General features: G+C 39.0%; 1 protein-coding gene across 9 annotated transcripts in view; it reads left to right on the forward strand.

Moving 5' to 3' along the window:
• EPS8 (EGFR pathway substrate 8, signaling adaptor) overlaps nt 1-19,960 on the forward strand; it is a 162,391-nt gene that overhangs the window by 51,790 nt on the left and 90,641 nt on the right. For 7 of the 9 annotated variants that reach the window (XM_077783264.1, XM_031507934.2, XM_021535167.3 and 4 more), the window contains exon 2: nt 16,446-16,585. The exons of the other annotated variants lie outside the window; for them this stretch is intronic. The gene's annotated coding sequence lies outside the window, so the exon portion shown is untranslated. The remainder of the gene's footprint in view (nt 1-16,445; nt 16,586-19,960) is intronic. 9 annotated transcript variants of the gene reach the window in all.

Consider the following 19,960-nt stretch of genomic DNA (forward strand, 5'->3'; position numbering starts at 1 on the left):
CTTTAAGATCAGAGTTTAATGGGAGGATATGAGGCTTTAGCTGAAGATTATACTGTGGAAGACACTAAATTTTTCTTTAAGATGAACCAAAGCTGGGCATCCTCCTTTTGGGGAGGGAGAATGAGCACTTGAGAAATTAGTCTTTAAAGAGGGCTGGTGCAAAGTTTGACTCAAAGCCAAGCTTCTGAGAGGCCATATGAGCAACCAAGGTGTACAATACAAAATGATTCTTAGAAACCTAGACCTGGGGAGTGGAGGCCATGAGCATCCATCTGTCCTTAAATGACATCTAAGTACTGCTGACGAATTGTCACTTTCTCACCTGAGAGGACTGTGAGCCAAAAGAGCAGAAAGACAAAAGGAGTCCCTGGGTGGCTCCAGCTGTAGCTGGCCCTGACCACATCACTGACACTGCTTGTTTTACAAGGCTGTACTGGTGTATTTTATAATTTCTTCATTGTTTTTTCATTTCATTAAATCTAAATATATTCCCAGTACAGAGATTATTTTCCTCTACCTCTTCTCCCCCTCCCATGCCTCAACACAAGCCCAGAGCTTGCTTGAGATGGGAGTCTTTGATTGACAGTGCCTTCACTGTTTGAAACTAGTGGTGTGCTAAAATGTACAACTGGCATTTCAGAAACTGCAAAACTGACCTGACAAAGTGTGATTTTATAATTCTTTCTCTTTTCTTTTTACTCTCCCCTTCTCTCAGCAAGTGGTAGATGTGTCTTGATTCTGATCTGTCACGTTGTTATGTCACTGGTTAACATTTCTGCAACCTGTAGAGAACTATAGAATACTGGAATTGGTACATTCTGAAATTCATAGAGAATTGGAACAGCATAGTCATAAATTAATCTTGATTAAACTCTTTTTTTTCTTAAATAGGGTTCAGTTTGCAGCAGAAATTCAATAGTCTGAAGCTGACAGAGTGCAAAGGTGACCTTCAAGGTGATGGGAATGGTTAGGACAGACCAGATTTTACTAATGGATTTGTGATTTCCATAGTGCCTCTGAATAACCCATTTATTTCTCTGAAACAAGTTGGGAGTTGTTGCTCTTTGCCTAAAGACCAGCATTTTTAAAGCAATCTTACACTTCTCTCATCCTCCCATACAACAACTTGGAGGCTTTTCCTTGACAGATAATAATACTGTGAGGAAAAGGAAGTTTTGCAACCCTTAAACTTCCTGAAGAAATAAGTACGATTAAGATTCCTTGGAAAAAAATTTAATAACACAACAAAATATTCAATGAGTCATAATTTACAGGAACATCTGAGATGGTAACAAGATATAATTTTTTTCCATTTATCCCAAAGGAAGGCAAATTTTGCCAGCTTTTTTGCTGGTGTTACATTTCAGTATGGCAATCATATTTAAAGGAATAGTACCCAATTTCATCCATCAGTAAAATGAGGATGCTTCTGTATTAATATCAGAAACTCTCTGCATCAGGTTTGAACATTGAATAAAAGGAAATGAGGAATCAGTTGAATAAAAGTATAAGAAATTTCTTAAAGACATGGCATAAATAATGAAGCTGAACATTAGCAGAAATGCTTATAAAGGAAAGCCTTCCCATTGCAACAATTAGTCTGCAGCTTAGTGCAAGAGAATGCTGCTTCAATTAACAAAACTGATTTCTATAGCACAGTGGTGAGATTGGCTCAGGCTAAAACTGAAATATTCTCTTACTAAGGTGCTAATTAGTGAAAGAAAGAGCTCTTCCAAGTGAAGTCACTTTTTCTGTATGAACTAATAGCCCGATTTTAAAGAAGTCTCTTACCTGATCAGCCTTTGAGGCATTGCAGTAAGCAGTAGAGTTTTACAACTCATGCTCAATAACATTTCTGAAGGGTGTGCTTTCATATAATGAAGGTGTGCTGGATGTCTGGTTTTAAGCTCATGGGGACTTACTCTCCTTGATGACTTTTTCCCCTCACATCTCATTGTGCTTCTGAATGTCTGTTGTGCACAAGGTTTTCTCTTGACCTCCTAGAGAAAAAGATTTGGTTTATGATCCTAAGGGTAAATATTTTTATTTACTTTTTTGTTTGTTTTTCTTTCTGGTATTTAACATAGCAATGTATCAATAGTGGTTGCTATCTGTGTTGTTCCCACAGTTGCAGTGGTGTGGAGCATCAGAAATTTGGTTTGTCCTGGACTTTGAAAGTTGCTATGGTAACTGTGAATCCCATTGGGAGCTTGAGTTAGGTGTGCACACCTCATTTAACTTTCCAGCATTTCTCTGAAAATGTATTAGGTCTAGGAACTCCATTAAAACATCATCTCTGGTGTGCTAAGAAAAAAAAGGAATCTCTTTGCTGCAGTCTGTGATTTCCTCCTCGCTCTGTGTTGAGTGAGGAACTGCAGATGCTCACCTGGATCTTCCTGCATGCTGATGGGCACTGCTGGAGGGCCTGGTCCAAGCTGTTGCTCTCCATCAGTGGAGAAGCTGAGCCTGACACATGGGTACCCATCTGAGTCACTGCAGGGGCTGCTCCTCTCTGCACCGCTGGATTTGGGCTCCTGGAAATCACTTTCTTGCCCAAAAGCAGCTGTCATCCTGCGCCCTGCCTGGGCATTGCTTCCTTCTGAAGCACCACACAGGTAAGAGCTGACCTTCAGAATTAGTGCTCTGGGGGCTGGACCATGTCCAGGGCAGTTCAGACATCTCTTTTCATCACCCCCTTCTAAGAACATAACAAGAGCTGCATATGCACTTAAAGAAGGGAATCTTCATGGGGATGAAATGTAAGCAACCATGGTGTAAATATTTTTTGCATTATACAGTGAGAATTATACCCTCCTCTTTGATTTTTACATGCCAAACTCTAATCCAGAGGGATTTTTTAGGAAGCCAGCATCTCCCACATGCAAAAATGTGATGGCTCCTCCCTTTCTCCTTCTGTGTAAGATATTCTCTCTTATTTTGGGTGGTGTTTTACCGCTGTGGTAGGACAGTGAGCCAACCCTGTTGGTGCCCCCATACACTCAGTGGAGCAAAGCCCAGGCTGAGTGCCTCCCTGAGCTTGCAGCTGGAGTGAATTATGTTTGGTTTTCTGTTCAATCTGGCTGAGGGCTCAGCACCATCTGTGAGCTGTTTGTAGAGAGCAGCAGGTCTCATGTTCTGGAGTACATTTGGGCAAAAGACAAGCAGGGCTGGGAGGAGTGGCAACCCCTGTTTTTGGTGTGGTTGAGATGTGCCTGGTCTGACAGCCAAAAAAATCTTCAAAGGATCTTTCTCACTATGGTCAAGTCCTGCTAGCTCGCTACATTCAACTTTTGTTAGCTTTTTGGTGTTTTTGGTACCTTTTTTTTTTGCTACGTATTCAGTTTCAGCTGTTGGCCTCCTGTTGTCTACTTCTCATCATTGACTGATGGCTCTGGTGCCTTTGGAGTAAAAAATAAAGACCAGATGGATCACCCTGCTCATGGTGATGTTCCTTTGACTTTTTGATAAGTAGAAGTCCATTTTCCTGACTCAGACTCCCTATCTTCCATTTGCCAGGATATTTTGAGGTGGGGATTCTTCCTCCCTCCCTCCCTAAGAAGCACAAGAGAGAACCTTGTCCTCAACTAATCCTGCCAATTCATCTTTGCCCTTGGAGAACATTCCTCTATAGAGTTTGAGGGTTATGTTTGGTTTGTTTTGTTGTGGGTTTGGTGGGGGTATTTTGAACCAGTTTTAGTAAACAAGTTGAACTTGCTTAAGGCTAGAGATACAAAGAAATTTAGGATGGTGACCTGAAACTTTATGCTGAGACATTTTTGCAGAGCAGGTCTGTTACCAGCTTGCAAGCCCTAGGTAATTAGTTTCCTCCATAAATCTCTGTGAAGAGGAGGCAAGTGTAACATATTAAAAAAAAAGACAAACCTGTAGTCAACTTTCTGCCTTTCCTGGAGGTGGAGCAGAAAGCTATTATGTGTGACCACAGTTCTTTTTTTCCCCTTCTCTTTCCTGATGTTTGATACTTGGGAGTGGGGAAATATTTTACATATTTATAATTATAAATCTGTTTTTTATTTCAGTCCTGACTGGAATGCAGAATACCATCCAGTTTGGTAGGACAAGTGTAGTTAATGCCCCCAGGACACTGGCTTAGGATAACTGTGCAAGGCTATGGATATTTGCCTTCCCTCTTGCAAATTCAATGGGAAACATTTGTCCAAGCTCCTTCCTTGTCTTGCTGTTTCACTTAAGCAGGAACATAATGCAGTTGAAATGTGTGAAAAAAAATCACTTCAGACACTTTAATATCAATCTTTTCTTTCTTGTTGGGCACAAGCTAACTAGAGAGCTCCTGCATCTGCTGCTGTGTCCCAGCGCTCAGCTGGGGCAAAAAGTTCTCCTTTAGCTTCTGACAGAGGAATATAATTTTCAGCACTGGTTTTGCTAGGAAATTCACTGTGAAAATAATATTGGAAGCTGTCAAATTGCAAAGGATTTTCAGATTTCTGGAAAAAAACCCTAATATGCCAAGCTGAAGTTAGGGTTCTAGGAATAGTCTAAGCATTGTTATATGGGGAAATAATTATTTTCTTGTTTGGCTAGAGGACCACCAGCTTTCATACTGTCAAGAAGAATGCACATGTAACCTGAACAACACATAATCATGTCTCACTGGAACTTAAAGACATGAATCACAGGGCTGATAGGCTCTTTGTTGTATCAGCATTGAGTGGTTGCAGCCCAAAGAAAAATGTACTTCAAGTACCTAGATAAAAATTAGGCTGAAATATGTGATGCTTTTAATGCTGTGAATTGTTATGTCTCCAAGTAAGCCTTGTATGCAAAACATTTTTACTTCTCTCAGGAATCTTGAACATAATATTCTCATTTTCCTGTTACTGCAGCATTTTTGCAGTTTGGTAATAGGTATTTCTTTTTCTAATCTGTGCCCACTGGGTTTGGTTGTGCCCACTGGGTTTGGTTTTGCCCACTGCATGCAACCTTCACTTCTGGCATTCCATGAAAATCTGTAGCATTCTGGGGACAAAGCTGTGCCATGGTATTGCCACTCACTGCAGGAGCAGGAATTTAAATCCACAGTTTCATTTTGACAGCACTGTGGTGAAAACTTTTTTGGTCCCTTCTGCAGTCATCCCATGATTGCCAGCATCAATATAAATAATGAATGGCTGAAATAAAAGGGAACCAAGTGACTTTAACTCCCCTTTCTATAAATACCTCATTTTCCTGCCTAATTTTCCTGAGGAAATTTGTTCCAATGTTGCTTGTTCTACAGGCTGGGCAGTGTGTTCATCTCCCTGCTTTCACAAGGGTCTGGCAGGGGGATCTTGTGAAGGTACTGGCCCAGCATCACTACTAAGCAGATATTTCCTGAGTTAATTGATGGATGCTATAGATGATAAAACTTTGAGGTATTACAGAGAAGCTTTTGCATTGTAAGTGGATTTTTCCTCTCTCAGGGAAGGGCTGCCTCAGTATTGAGCAGAAGGTGACAGGCACAACCTGAATTCTTTAGCGTTGTTCTGCAGCTGCACTCGAAGTCATCCTGTGGCCACAATCATTTCCTGCAAGGAGAGATTTAGAACTTCGAGGTGCTGGCCTGAGTGTCCTTCTTCTGAAGGAGCTGCATAAATGGGCACAGAGCCTTGCCATGTCATGGTTGGTTGAGGTCCTGAGGCAATATTTAGTGTAACAGAATAAGCAGTGCTTCAGTTAGCACAGTCATCTCTTATACAGGGAGATGTATTTATGCCTTTCAAGACAAAGAACCTTTTCACTATATGTCCAGCTATTATTCTGTTAGTTCTTTGTGGGGAATTACCACATCTTTGTTTTCCTTTGGGAGGGGAAAGAGTTTTGCACTATTCTCACTGAAAAGCCCAGTGTTTGAAGACACAGCACTTACATGAGGATTAACTTTTTAAAAGACTTGAGGGTCCCCGTGGAGTTGCCTGAGCCCATTAATAAAAGTTTGAATTTTCAGCCTAATGTATTAATTATGTTTGTCCAATTCCTAGAGGACCAGTAGATCAAATTAATCTTAATTAAATTTAAGGCTGTGATAGGAGGGGGAAAAAATATTGTAGAGTTTAAAGCTTGAAAGAGTCACTAGACAAGCAGACTGTTACTTTTTCTGATTAAAATGTAAATACATTTTAAATTAAATTCCAGTAAATACATTTTAACTTACTCATTTTTAGACTGGAGTTAGACCTGCAGTAATATGCTGACTGCTGTGCTTTTGTTTTCATGGGAAGATTGTTTTTCAGATTAATAGGTTGAAAGCTCTTTTGATAAAACCTGGCTTGTCATGCTAAGCCTGTAAATTATTTTTATGAAATTTGTGACTTTAAATAGAATATTAATATTAGAAACAAAATTTCTGTGGTGGATGTTTCCATATACTTGTATGAGAAAAAGCTGAAAGTGATAAAGATGGAAGCCACTCAGATTTGTGTTCTCAAGTTGACTTAAATCATCCATTCAAATCCTGCTCTAGGAATCCTTAGATGTGTGAGACCATGCAGAATTACTTTATCTCCTGAGGATGTCTGCATTTTAATAAAACAGATGTCAGTTTTGCATCATGAGGTCTATTTCTTGTTTCTGCAGAAAATTTTGCATTTGATTTAAATCCAACACAAAGGTTTTATAAAAAATTTGTGTTTATCAGGCTAATATCACCCTCTTATAAAATAACAAAACATCTCTCAATTTCTTACTTTGTGGAGTGTATCTAGTGCTCTTTCTTATCTCTTGTCTCATAACAAAATTTATGTAGACATAAGCATCACCAGAATGTTTTTTTTTTTTTTTCCATTATATTCATTTTCAGTGTTTTAGGGCTCTGAAAGACAGTATATGCTTTGGTCTTCTAGAGACATTCTTGTTAAAGCTGTCATTTACTGCTTCCTTTGGCCTATTTTTTTATCCACCTTGTTTTAAAACAATGCCTTGAAGCTTGCAGGAAGTTTAGCACAGGATGTTTTTGGTGTAATCCACTGACATACTTGATATACTTTATACATTTATGCCTTAGGTGGGTAACATGAAGTATCTGGTTTATGTTTGGAGGTGTTTTTAGAATTGCAAGACACTGACAGCAGTGTTTTGAACCTCCCTGGAAGTGAAAATATTTACTCTGGAGTACGATTTTGATTATGCATAATTTCTCTCTGTCTTCTGTATCATATGTGTCTGTCGTATACATCCTTCCTTTATTTTAGCAGTCTTTATTTCACCCTAGCAAACAGAGGGGAAACTGGATTTATTATTAAACTCTAATAAGGGTGCACAAATTGTTTTGAAGTTCAAGACAAATGACACTGCTTGGGCAATGTAAATAATGCATGGGTTACCTGACAGACTGGAGGCACTTCTAGAGTTTCTCACCTCATCTCATCTCCTGCAAACGACTGGAAAAGGTCAACTTCCAGTTAGGCTGGGAACTGCTGCTTTCTTCATTAGACTTAAAAACATTGTCCCCATTTTCAGTTGTTTTCCATTTTTTTCTAAGCCTCATAATACACATGTGTAAGATGCATTTTGCTTTTCCAATATAACCTCATATTTTAAGTTTTGTCATTTGGCCCCAAGTTTATTCCTCCATGCAAAGATGTGGAATAGCCTCTTTCAGCCTACAAGGAACAGTGTTTTATTCACATTTTTCTTGAATTTCATTACCAATTTGAGTTTTTTTTTCTTTTCATTCATCACCATGAATTGATATTTTATGGCTAGAATTGAAAGTCTGAAAGTAGCTTTGAATGCATAAAATAACAATGTAATGAATGTTGTTTTAAATGAGAGCAGATTTCTGATTTTATTTATTTTCCCCAGAAAATTTCTGGTGGCATGATTAAAATGATGAAACATTGGATTAGGAATTGTTTGTTCAGTGTTTGAGTGTGTTCAGCATTGGTAATGACTCTATGCAATGAACAAAACCAAACACAATTGAAATACTTTGTTGACAGTAGCAAGTAGCAAGCAAAAATTGTAGGCATTTTGGGAAACTTAAAGGCTTTTCCTTTTTTTTTTTTTTTTAATGTCCTCACTTTGTTGTCTAGTAATGTTGATTTAGAGTTACTCTTTTTTGATCATGATTACCAAGCAAAAATAATTTGGAAATATGGGAGGTGCAGAACAGTCAATACAGACCTGAGAAGAAATACCCCTGTAACCATGGTGAGGTTTTTTGGGTTTTTCCAGTTTGCAGGGAGGCTGAGCATTTTTGTGTTTGTTTTTCTTTATGATCTGTTAGCTCAGGATTAGGCCCTTTTGTTTGTGGTGTAAATCCTGTTCTTGGCCTACAATGAATGCTAATTAACTTCTGTACTTCCATGTGCCCTGTTGCAGAATCAGCTCCTTATTAGTAAGGCAACAAAAGCAGAAATGAGATGATACAAGGAAGTCAAAGAGAATCTGCGATCAGATCAAGGGCAAACACCCTTGTTCTAAAACTGTAAAACAGAGGAAGAGAGATAATTGGAAAAGTTGGAAGGTATTTGAGCATGAGGATTTCCGTTTTATGCACCCTTAACTTTCAGAAGGGCATTACTGCGAGACATTACTGAAAGCATTACTTTTTAATAGACTTCAATAAAAGAAACATTAACAAGAAAACCTTTATAGAGGTAAGTGGTGGTTTTTGTCATTCTTCTGGGGTTGTTTTACGGAGTGGAACCTTTTAGAAAGCTGGCTCCTAGCTCAGACTTGATTAAAGGAATATTATTTTGTAGTTGACCTTTGCAGGGCTCTTGATGAGTACTTGGCCATCATTGTTTGTACCTTTCATCACCTACAGGAAACTGAGGGAGGGACCTTGTCCGACAGCAAAGGGACTGTCATGTTTGTTTTTCACATGTAGGATCTGAGGAGAGTATCCAGGCCAAAGTCTCCAGAAATCCTTGCCTTTCACACTGTCCTGGCCAGAGTTCTACTCCAGAGTCCTACTCCTACTCCAATCCATTTAAAAAACAGATTGCCCATTTTTTAAAACCCAACCAACCAAAGGAAAAAAGACAACCAAAAAGACCCCAACCCTTCTCCCCAAAACCCCACATTTAAACAATAAACCACACTTCTAGAGTTATCACTACCACTTTTAATGTGATTTATTCCCGTTGCAGTAGGAATTAGAAGTTATGCTCTATTGGGAGCATTGCAGATTCTTTAGAAGGAACAGAGCAGCTCTGAGAAAACTGCCACCTTGTCCTTGTTGTAGACTATTAGATTCTTGATTTTTTTTGTCACTTTTTTTTGTTAGACCTGATAGTTGGCCTGAAAACAGGCTTGTTCTCTTTTTCTTTTTCCCTCTACATGCATTACTAGACTAATAAAGGCTATTACAAACCTTGCTTTTCATAGTTGCATTGATTTTTTAAGGTAGATGTAGCTTGGCATGTGATTTAATGTGCCTCATTGCATTATAATAAACCATTAATTCGTGAGGAAGAGGTCAATAATGAGGGGTTCCAGGGCTGTGGTCAGTAGCAATGATGGAGCAAAAGAAAAAAGGTCACAGTTGCTGAATTTCTTCGCAGGTTGCTTTGAGTCAGGGCAGAAGGGTTCTGACTTTGATGGGCAATATCAGAAGAGACAGAAAAACATCATTAAGTGTGCAGTGCTTTGATCCCAGGGGGCTACATCAGTGATTCTAATTGGGGATAAGTACAAAGCAAAGGTAAGAAATGGCATTTGGGGAAATGAAGAGATGGACTGAAACTTCTGGCATCCAGATGTCTCAATACTGTGACTCTTTTGTGATTCCCAGGTAAAGGATAGCATGAACTGCTGAAGACTGGTTTTTTAACTGTCTATAAAAATGTGATTTGATGTGCAGGAGTATAGGGAAAACAAATTAAGAGATTGGTAGAAGTTTTTAGGTGTTTCAGAAGCTGTGCCCATGGTGTGCTCTGTCTTCTCTTGGGATAAAAATTTAATTAATCCAAATTTCGATACAGCTTCAAAGTAACTTCTGATGACATCATGATGGGGACACTCCTCCTCAGCTACAAAGAGAAAATTATTGACACTAAAACTGATTTATTACTACGGACCATGCTTAAAATAACTTTTATGACCACAGTGGCTGTAATGTGGTGGATGTCTGTAGGTGTATTGATGTGAAAACCCCTCTGCTTTCCTTTGAGGAAGGGATTTCAAAAAGCTGCCTGAATTTTTTCTTTCCTTAACAAACAGAAAAGATTCAAGACCTTCCTGATGATACAGTTCTCCAATGCTAGGAAGTGCCAGGTTTCTAATCTGTGCACAGTATTAAATTTATACCAGTCTGAACCAAATGTTCTGTCCTTCACCTTTTGGCCCTGAGTTTTCTTAACTATGGAGTTACTCACTGTTCCTTCATGCTGCTTCTCCTGTTTTCTGGCTTCCTTCTTCACATCTTGAGAAGTCTCACACAAATGAGCTATTATAACTTTACACAAGGCAAGATTAGCATATTTTTTAAACAAGCTTCTTGATGTGTTAAATTTTTACGTGACTACTGGGCATTTTAATGGTGTGCTTTGCCCTTCTGAAAATGTTAGAAAGGCTGATTTTTCAGCCTACAGCAGGACAGTTGCCTGGATTATTTCAACTTTCATTTTACAAGAGGGCCAGCAAAGGAAGGACTTGATAGCAGGCAGCTGGGAAATTAAAGTTATTTTGCTACTGAACACAGTGGACATTCTGGTAATATCTAGTGCTAAGATATGCCAAGGATGGATGTTGTTTTATGCTAGTCTGTCCATGTTCTCTGTTTTGCTGTTTCTGTGGAATGTCATGTGTTTTTTGGTGTTGTTTTTTTTTTTTTTTTTTCCCTTTGCTGAGCAGGAAAATGGAGCAAAAAAGGTCAGCTCGAAGAACAAACACAGTTACTTTTCACAGCCTAGTTGCTGCTCTGAGCACCTGTGGTAAACAATCTCCCCTTCTAAGCCAGTGGTAGGATGGGAGAAACCCCTGAAATAAATGCAGAGTCATTGGGTAGTGCAGAGGGAATACAAAGGGTGAGCAGGGATATGATGGGTGTTTTTGCCACATGGCAATATCTAGAAATTGGTATTTAGAACATTCCTCAAGTCCCACCAAATATGCTAAGCCTGAGAATCAAGAGCTGAACATTTCTGCTCACATTTCAGAGTGACAAGTAAGAAACCAACCCCTTCTTGCACTCTTCTGCTCCTTTCCAAAACCCAAATTATTTTTCTTACTGCTTTTTCTGAAACCACATGTGATGCTTTTCACACATCTCTTAAGCTACAGCAGCCCATTCAAAGGTATGGGAATTGATGCAGTTTTTGAGAGAATTCCCAATCTTATGATGTCCCTTTGTGGGCATGGGTGGTATATTTATTAACACCAGTAACACTCTGTGTCTGTTTCCCATTGCAGTGCTCTCTGGGCTGATCCTTTCACTCTGTATTGGTATTTGAACACAATAATCTTCCTAAATAATATCCTGTTCTCAGTTTTGTTTGCTTACCTCATCTAGAGACAGGTTTGTAGTGCTAGCAATAAATCCCGGGTCTGCTGAGATGTAAGACCAAATGTGTATTGACTTCAGGAAGGCAGAAACTTAGCCTCTGTATTTTTTTTTTTTTTTATTAATAATCTCTCATTGTTTCAATTGAAAAAATAATAATTGTAGGGTTTCTACTAAGATGTGCCTCTAGCTGGTAGAATAGTAGTTTACATATGAATATATTTGACATTGTAACTTTAATGCACTGAGGTTCAGAAGTGGATCCAAGCTGAATATATGAAAATAATTTTTATAATACCTGAGACTAATATAATTTGTCTCCTATTTCAAAATATAAATAGTACTGATTCATTTTCAATTTATTATAGCTGATCCTTGCAGAGTTTGAAAACCAAACATTGTGACAGGAGGAATCTAAAAGTAAAACCAGGTTTCATTGTTTCTGTAAGACACTGAAGCTGAAAAAAATGCAGAAGTTAACAAGGAAACAGCTTATGACAATAGCCACTGTAATCTATTATCAGGCTGTGAATAAACCAAGTCTAACATCGATGTACAGAACCAAGGAAACACTCAAAAGGTGGCAATGATAATAATAAATATCTATAGTAATTTTGAACTCCTGTGGCAATGAAGATAGACAACTTTCAGACATCAAACTGGATTTACAAAGCTTTGCATCAGTATAGATAACATGAGTCACATTTTGCAGTTCTATTGTCTTCCCCTCAGATTTCTCTCTCTCTTTATATCCATCCCACTCTTGGGTGGTATTTTGTTCATTTCTTTAGGATAACTATTCTATAGTGGAATTATAGTGCAGCATTTGAAATTGTGCTGTTGAATATAACCTTTTAAATGTCTGACTTGTCCATGAGTGGTGTGGAGGCTTCCTTTTCTTTTGGCATTCTAAGTGATGTAGCATCTTAGCCCATTAGAGAGAAGGGTTGGGCATTTGTGTGGCAAATGTGACAAATCTGACTGTGGTACATGGGGAAAACCTGCACTTTTAGAGATGCTGGGTGTTGCATTGTGTATCTGGTGAAATGACCATTTTTGTTAGCCAAGGAACTTTCACAGATGTACATGTAAGCAGACCTGCTGCAGAGTTAGACATTGAGATGTTTTTTGAGGGGCTCAGTATCTCCCCGTAGGATAAACGGTGTGTATTATGTCTTTTAGTTTTAAATTCATTAGTACTTCTAAAAGAGGGATTACAAGTGCATCACACTAAAGGATATGTTGTCTCTTTTGACCTTTCCAATAATGCTTTTATCTGTGCCTTGCAAAGAGGCTTTTCCCTGTGCACTTACCCATCAACTCCTTAAAGGTCAATAGAGGTAAAAGTTGAACTTGGAGGTTTTTTGTTGATTTTGGATTTCTTTAGTTTTGGATTTCTTTAGTTTTGGATTTTTTCCCCTAGATTACATAAATGACTGATTTAGGAATAAAATATTATGTGAAATACATTGGTCTGTGGTAATTTCAAGTTCTTTTTCCTGTGTACTGCATTGCCATCTCAACACACTGCCTCTCTTTTCCACATCCTCAAACCCTGCTGGTGTGCATCAAGAGACTCACATTAAAAACAGAAAAAAAAAAAAAACAACAAAAAGGGAGAGAGTTAATTACAGCTGCTTATAGTGCTGTGGAAGAAATGTTTTAAAAAATAGTCCAAAAGGCCCCTTCACTACTATTATTACTAATTTCCCAGAGAAGCAGTGGTTCTAGATCTGTTCAGGTCACCACTTCCCCTCCCTTTGAAGTGTGTGAATACTTTTTCAAGACAAGGTTATGCCAAACTAATTGATTCTTTTTTCCCCCCTTCTTATTAAATAAGTTTGGCTGAGCCACATTTACTTGGATTAAATACAAGCAAAAAGAAAACTCACATTGGTTCAGGAAGTTTGTTTTCTGGTCCTTTGGAAAAGAACATTCTGTCCACTCTTTGTAAAAGCGATACAGTCTTTTGGCACACACACTATTCTTTGTAGATACCTTACTTTAAATTATCTCTCTGTTATTTTGCAAGATTAAGTATCACAGTCCATATTTTCTGGATAAATACTGCCTTGTGTAATTGTGCTTTTGCTTTGGAAGTCACATCCACAGTGGTACTTGGCAGTTTCACATGACTAAATCTTCTAAACACCATTTGAGATCTGCTGCTGAAAGATACTGAATAATGGAAATGGTGATTATAAATTTTAGGACAGTAAATGGGGTTTATGTAATAGCACTTATTTAGAAGTGGTTATATCTCATTGTTGAAATGATCATGTAAAAATATGATGTGAAGGAAAAAGAGCTGTAGAGGCCCAGAGTAAAACTGCAAGAGGTTTTTATTTTGTAGTTGAGGAATTGTGTGTGAGTTTTGTGGAGAAATGTCCTCTTCCCTTTTAACTCTTTAAAGGATATTATTAAGCTACTCTGTGCTACTAAAGGAGTACTGGGATAATTAATTTCATGTGCTTGTGGCAGGCACACGTGAGAATCTGGCAGGAGCTGCCAGAATTGGGAGTAACAGCAGAGAAGGAAATGTGGAAATGTGCACTGTGCAGCCTTAGTCAAACAGGGAGCAATCTCTGGTGCCCTCCTTTGATAATATATTTAGAGAAACCAGTTAGGGGAGGAGCTTAAGTGATGTTAATAAGCTATTGGTCTGATTCTTCAAGTGTCTGTAACTTTTACTGGCTTGGGCTCTTACAGGAAGGGAAAACAAAGATATCCTGTACCTTGTAGGAGGCAGTCCTGCATGTGGTAAATAATATTCCTAGAGAGTGATAAAAGCAAATCAAATCTGTCTTGTAACAGCTTTGAATTGAGCTGAAGGTTTACACATTTATTTGGATGTAATTTTTGAGAGGGATGTTTTTTAACATAAAAGGAAAACACAGTGAAGGACCCCAAACATTTGAACTTTCTATTTCCACCTTTTAAATCCAAAGACTAAAGTATTTTGAATGTCATGTCTGTCTTACCTTTCTAGCAAAGCTTTTTCCTATAATTAAAAAGGAATCAATTTTTCTAATTGTTGCCAAATCCAATCCGAGCCTCCCACACAATCATTTCACCCTTCCCTCCCCCTCCCATCATTGTCTGATATTTTGTTTGCACAGTCATTATTCATTAACTGTGTCTAGGGCAGCAAACAGAAGAACCACATTAGCAAGGAGGAGCTCAGAAACTCACCAGTGAAATCTGTTTTTTCCTTTTCTGTTTTACATTGGTTTTCAGATGAGAATCCCAAAACCTGTAACAAATTTCAGAGATAAGGAGCCTGGAAACAATGAGTGTGCTTCTGTTTGCTACTTCCTTTTCTTAGCAGAATTCTTTAGTCTTCCATTCTACTGAGAAGAATTAATTTCTATGTAAGAAGCTACTGAGATTATAAATTACTATTGGAAAGGAAAGAGGTGTAGTCTGCCCTCTTTCTTCCCTCTTCTTTTTTCTTCTTACAGAATCACACACAATCATTAGTTAGAGTTGGGAGGGACCTCTGGAGATCATCTTATCCAGCCCCCTTGCCAAGGTAGGGGTCACCTAGAGCAGATTGCACAAGAAGAGTTGGGTTGTGGAATCTCCAGGAAAGGGAAATTCCACAGCCTCCCTGGGCAGCTGTTCCAGTGTAAAGTTCTTCCTTATGCTCGAGTTCTTCCTTATGCTCAAGGTCTTCCTTATGTTAAGGTGGAACTTACTGGGATTTACTTTATGGCCACTGCTCCTTGTCCTGTCACTGGGCACCACAGAAAAGAGCCTGGCACCACCTTCTTGGCACTCCGTTGAAATATTTCTATGTATTGATGAGATCCCTTCTCAGTATTCTCTTCCCTGGACTACCCAAGCCCAGTTCCCACAGTCTCCTCTTGAGAGGGGCACTCCAGACCCCTCATCATCATTATGTCCCTCTGCTGCTCCAGTAGCTCCTTATCTTTCTTGGACTTTTTCCATGTTTTGAAGGGAATGAAATGGGCATGGAAGGGTTGGAGAACCTTGCCTGAGGTCACTGAGGCTCATGAATGGAAGGCAACCTGTGCTGCCTTAAGGTGTTGTGCCCATGTGTTGTCCTTTCTTCTGTGAGGCTTTCCTGGTCAGAAAAAAAAAAACACATTAATTTTTTATCTCCCCTTCAAATATTAAAATGTTATTTTTTCAACAGAAATAGGTGATTAACAGATCTAAACCACCAGTAGATTCTGGTCATATTAGTAAGCAGATTGATAAGGTTTAGTATAAAAACTAGCACAATATACTACTGCATTTTTACATTAATGTGCAACCACTGGATCAATTCAGATTGGCTGAATTGACCCATTCTCACTTGTCCTATCAATGAATTGACTTGGAACTGCTTCCTCCTAGTTCTGTTGCCATGTCAAATTGATCTGTATGTTTTAATTAATTTTAATTGGATTTATTGTAAATGGCTTTGTAAGAGGAAGGAAATGGAACCTCTCACAGAAGCCACAGGATTGCGATAATGCCAAAATGAAGGCTTAAAGAGAGTAATTAATAAGAAAATTCTGCTGTATATTGGTCAGATTTGCTGGAATTTGAAGAACTGGTCAGTGCCTGGAATAGTGCAGTTGTGAAGCTGGAAGTTGGAAGTAACTCCTATTACACCTAAGTTAGAATGAAGTGTTGCGTATGAATAAAGACATGAAATAGAAAAGGACTTACTCTTGCATGTCCCATTCAAAATTGAGGGGTAACAAAATTTGAAGGGTTTATGGTGGAGGCTGTTCAGTTATCCTGACCATGAGGTTCCTGTTAGCTGTACAGAGGAGTTCTTTTTGGTATCATTGGTATTTAGGAAACTCACACTGACAGTAGTGGATAAACTCTAACCAGAACCTGTATTTCTCCCTGTCATGCACTGAGGGAAATTACATTTTAAAAAGTCAGGGATTAGCAAGCTGAACTCATTGTGTAACGTGCAGTGGAATTGCAAAGCTGAACTTGTTTCTTTTCTGGTTTTCAGTGATTTGTCCTGTTGGGCATCTGCCTTCTGAGTGCCTCTGGAGAGATGCCAGACAGCTGAATTAAGCAGTGGCAGGGACAGCATCTACCCAGGCTGAAGTTCTAAGCCCAGGCACGTGGCACTTGCACAAGTGATCACTGGTGAGTTGTACACGAGCACAGCTTCTCTCTTTCCTCTCTGTCTCTTTAGCAACTGGCATCTGCTGCAAACTCTGAGTTTCTGGATGCACAGACTGGCCTGCCTCGCTTGTTTTCCCCAGAGTGTGACTGATGGGCTTAGAGAATATGAGAGTGATCCAGGTTACCAGCTAATCTTAGGAAATCCTTACTACTTGTTTGTGTTTATGGATTATTTCCCCCTCTCCCTTCACTCAATGAGTAATGTCCCAGTGAGGCCAAACTTCAATTCTATAGCATTTGTGTGTTGTACTAGGTTATATCAGTGTGCTTTTTTTAACCAGAGGAGATTTTACACCTTCTTCCTTAGTGCTTCTTAGCCTGGAAATCCAAGCTGTGGGGTTCTGATAACAGAAGTAGTGACTGGCTGCTGTCAGCACAAAGGTGATTAAAAATGTGTGTGTGTGCTGGTTCACTCCTTTTCCAGCTGAATAGAAAATGAAACTGCCCAAAGCCTTTTATGTAAGTGCATGGATTTGGGGTATTTTTTTCCTGTTTAAATCTCTGTGTGGCTGTGTGCAGACAAACTTCACCCCCAGCTTCCTTTTGAAGATGCTGTGTAAAGAAAAGACTGAGCTTGTTCTGACCTATGAGGCATGATCTTGTTTCCAGCTCAGTACTAGACATAACTCTCTACAAAAGGCAATAGCTGACCATTATTTTTTTTAGGGGAAGGTGGTTTCTAGTCAATTTTTCCAATATGTGGTTTTCCTTGATAAAACAATGGCAATCTGCTTCTTCCAGCAGCTGAAATGCTGTGATTCTTCAACAGCAAATGTATGGAGGGCTGCCTTATACCTTGTGACACCCTGCTTTATTTAAGACTGGCATGCTGGGCTGACTGCTGTTTTCCTGGGAGTGTGGCACCAAGGAATCATTGATGAGATGCAGCCTGGTCTGTAAAACACACGTTTGCTATTAAAAACAACACATGTGCCCTTAGCTATAGCTAATAATTTAAAACTCTCTGTGGAATTTGGGGGAGATAGCCCCTCTAGACATGGAAAGAATCCCATTAAAGCATCAGCATGATACAGCTCAGCATCAGGTGCTGAATTATCCTATGAATATCAGAGTAGGGGCTTTGTGCTTTAGGCAGAACTATCTGAAGGTCTCTTCTGGAGCAGCAGGAGGATCCCCCTGTAAGGATTGGTGCAGGAAGGGCAAAATGTATCCAGGGCACTTATTTGGCTCTTTCAGGTTCTTGCCATATTGTTAAAAAGGCTGGTTGGAATATTTGGACAAAGACCTGAAGGTCAGTGCTGTCCTGAGCTGTACATGCTACCTTAATTAGCAACAGAGTTGGAAAATTACCCCAACCTGAAAAATTATGGGGGTAATTCTGCTTTATGCTGGAGGGGACAAAGACAGAGTAAGGAATACAAATACATTTTTTTCAAGGTCCAGTAGCCTATTAAGCCAGACTAAAAAAACTAGGCTTTAATTAATGGAAAGTTTAGGAAAACAAATTTGGTGCTATTGTCACATAACAAGTTGGAACTTACCTGTCCTTAAGTTCCTTTCCTTTTTATTTCTGCTGATCTTCCTGCCTCAGTTTGAGCATAGCAGTTGCTATCTTGGGAAACACTGAAGGTAGATACATTTCCTTTCTGCTGCTGGAGAGCTCTGAACCCCAGCACTTAAATAATATAGTAACTTCAGTGCTAACTGCAACAGCTTTGGAGGAGAGAGGTTTTCAAATTGCTGCAGCAGATTTTCAGGGTGTGTAGAAATAGAGAAAGCAAGGTAGTAATTGAAGCACTGCTTTTTTATTTAAAATCACTGTCACTTGGGTAGGTGCACTTCTTTTTTGCTTGTAAATATTTTCAATTATTAAAAATTAGAGACCACAGATTTTTGTAGAAGCCAGAGAATTCCAGCAGAAGCACATCTGTGTCTTGGTCAGGGGGACACCAATTTAGGACAAATGTGTGTTGTGTCAGTCTGGCTCACAGGATGGAATGCCTGCGTGGGGGAAAAGGCAAAAACCTTTGGTCCCTCATAACATGGGTAGGAAACCATCTCTGTGTGGAGAAATTGCACATCACCAGGAAGGTGCATTGAAAATTCACTTTATTCCCAGCTAAAGACTGAGTCAAGCCACTGCCTTCTTATCAGGTCAGGTGGTGATTGTGCTGTGACATAAATCACAGTGCTCTGAGTACATCCAGTTCCATGGGTTTGCCTACGGCTGCGTTTAAGAAATGAATGTGAACTCACATGCAGGTTTTTAGTTTGTTGTTTTGGTTGGGGTTTTTTTCCTCCCCCATTTCTGAGAGCATTATAGAGCACAGAACGTCAAGTGCAGGGTGTCTAGGGAGTGTCCTGCCCTTGGGGTTGAGTGGTGTTTTGCACTTTGCTTGCAATTCTGCTCCATTACTCTTTGCTACCTGCAAGTGCAGTGTAGACGTTTGAAATTACATTTTGAACCTTCATCTGGAAGATGAAATTTCTTACACTTTTTCTTTAATTTTTAAAAATTTTCTAGTTCTTCTTAACTATACTGTCAGAACAGTATTACCATAGAATCATAAAATATTTTACAATGGGGGGATCTTTAAAGACCATCTAGTACAGCCCCCCTGCAATGGGAAAGAATATGTTCAAGCAGACCATATTTCTCATAGCACCATCCAACCTGGCCATGAATATTTTCAGAGATGGAACGTTCACCATCCCTCTGGGTAACTTCTTTCACCACCTTAATTGTAAAAAACTTCCTTACATCCATTCTAATTCAACCTTCTTTTGCTTTAAAACCATTATCTCTTCTTGTCCTATTGCAGTAGGTCCTGATAAAAGTTTGTCCTCACCTTTCCTATAGGATCCCTTGAAGTACCAAATCACTGAAGTGGTTGGCTATTAGAAATATTGCAGAATCAAGTAAATGAACCTCCTGCCTCAGGTGGTTGGATGCTGAAACACACTGGCAGAAATTGTAAACCATCATAAGCCTGCAAAAGATTAATGGTTAACTACAAATAACTGTTTTAAAACTCAAGAAAAATGATAGCTTAAGCCATTGGTATGAATCAAACCAATTTTGTAGAAGCCAGAGAATTTTGTTAATATAAATTTTGCTTGGATCTAAAACTACTGAAGGTGGATGGATATTTCTGATGTTTTTACTACAGAATTTAATTTCTATTTCTTGACAGGAGTAAATGAGAGATCTGCACCAATCACCTGTGGCTTTGATTTAAAAAAATAAAATTCCTCAGAACCATTGGAATTTTTTTTTTAATCCTATAACTCAAAATGAATGGTTAGCCTATCTTTTAAATCCTGAGACCTGGCTGCTCAGGTGGGGGATGTGCTTTAGGACAGGTAGAGAAATCT

Source organism: Lonchura striata, chromosome 5 (assembly GCF_046129695.1).
Source record: "Lonchura striata isolate bLonStr1 chromosome 5, bLonStr1.mat, whole genome shotgun sequence".
Lineage (NCBI taxonomy): Eukaryota > Metazoa > Chordata > Aves > Passeriformes > Estrildidae > Lonchura > Lonchura striata.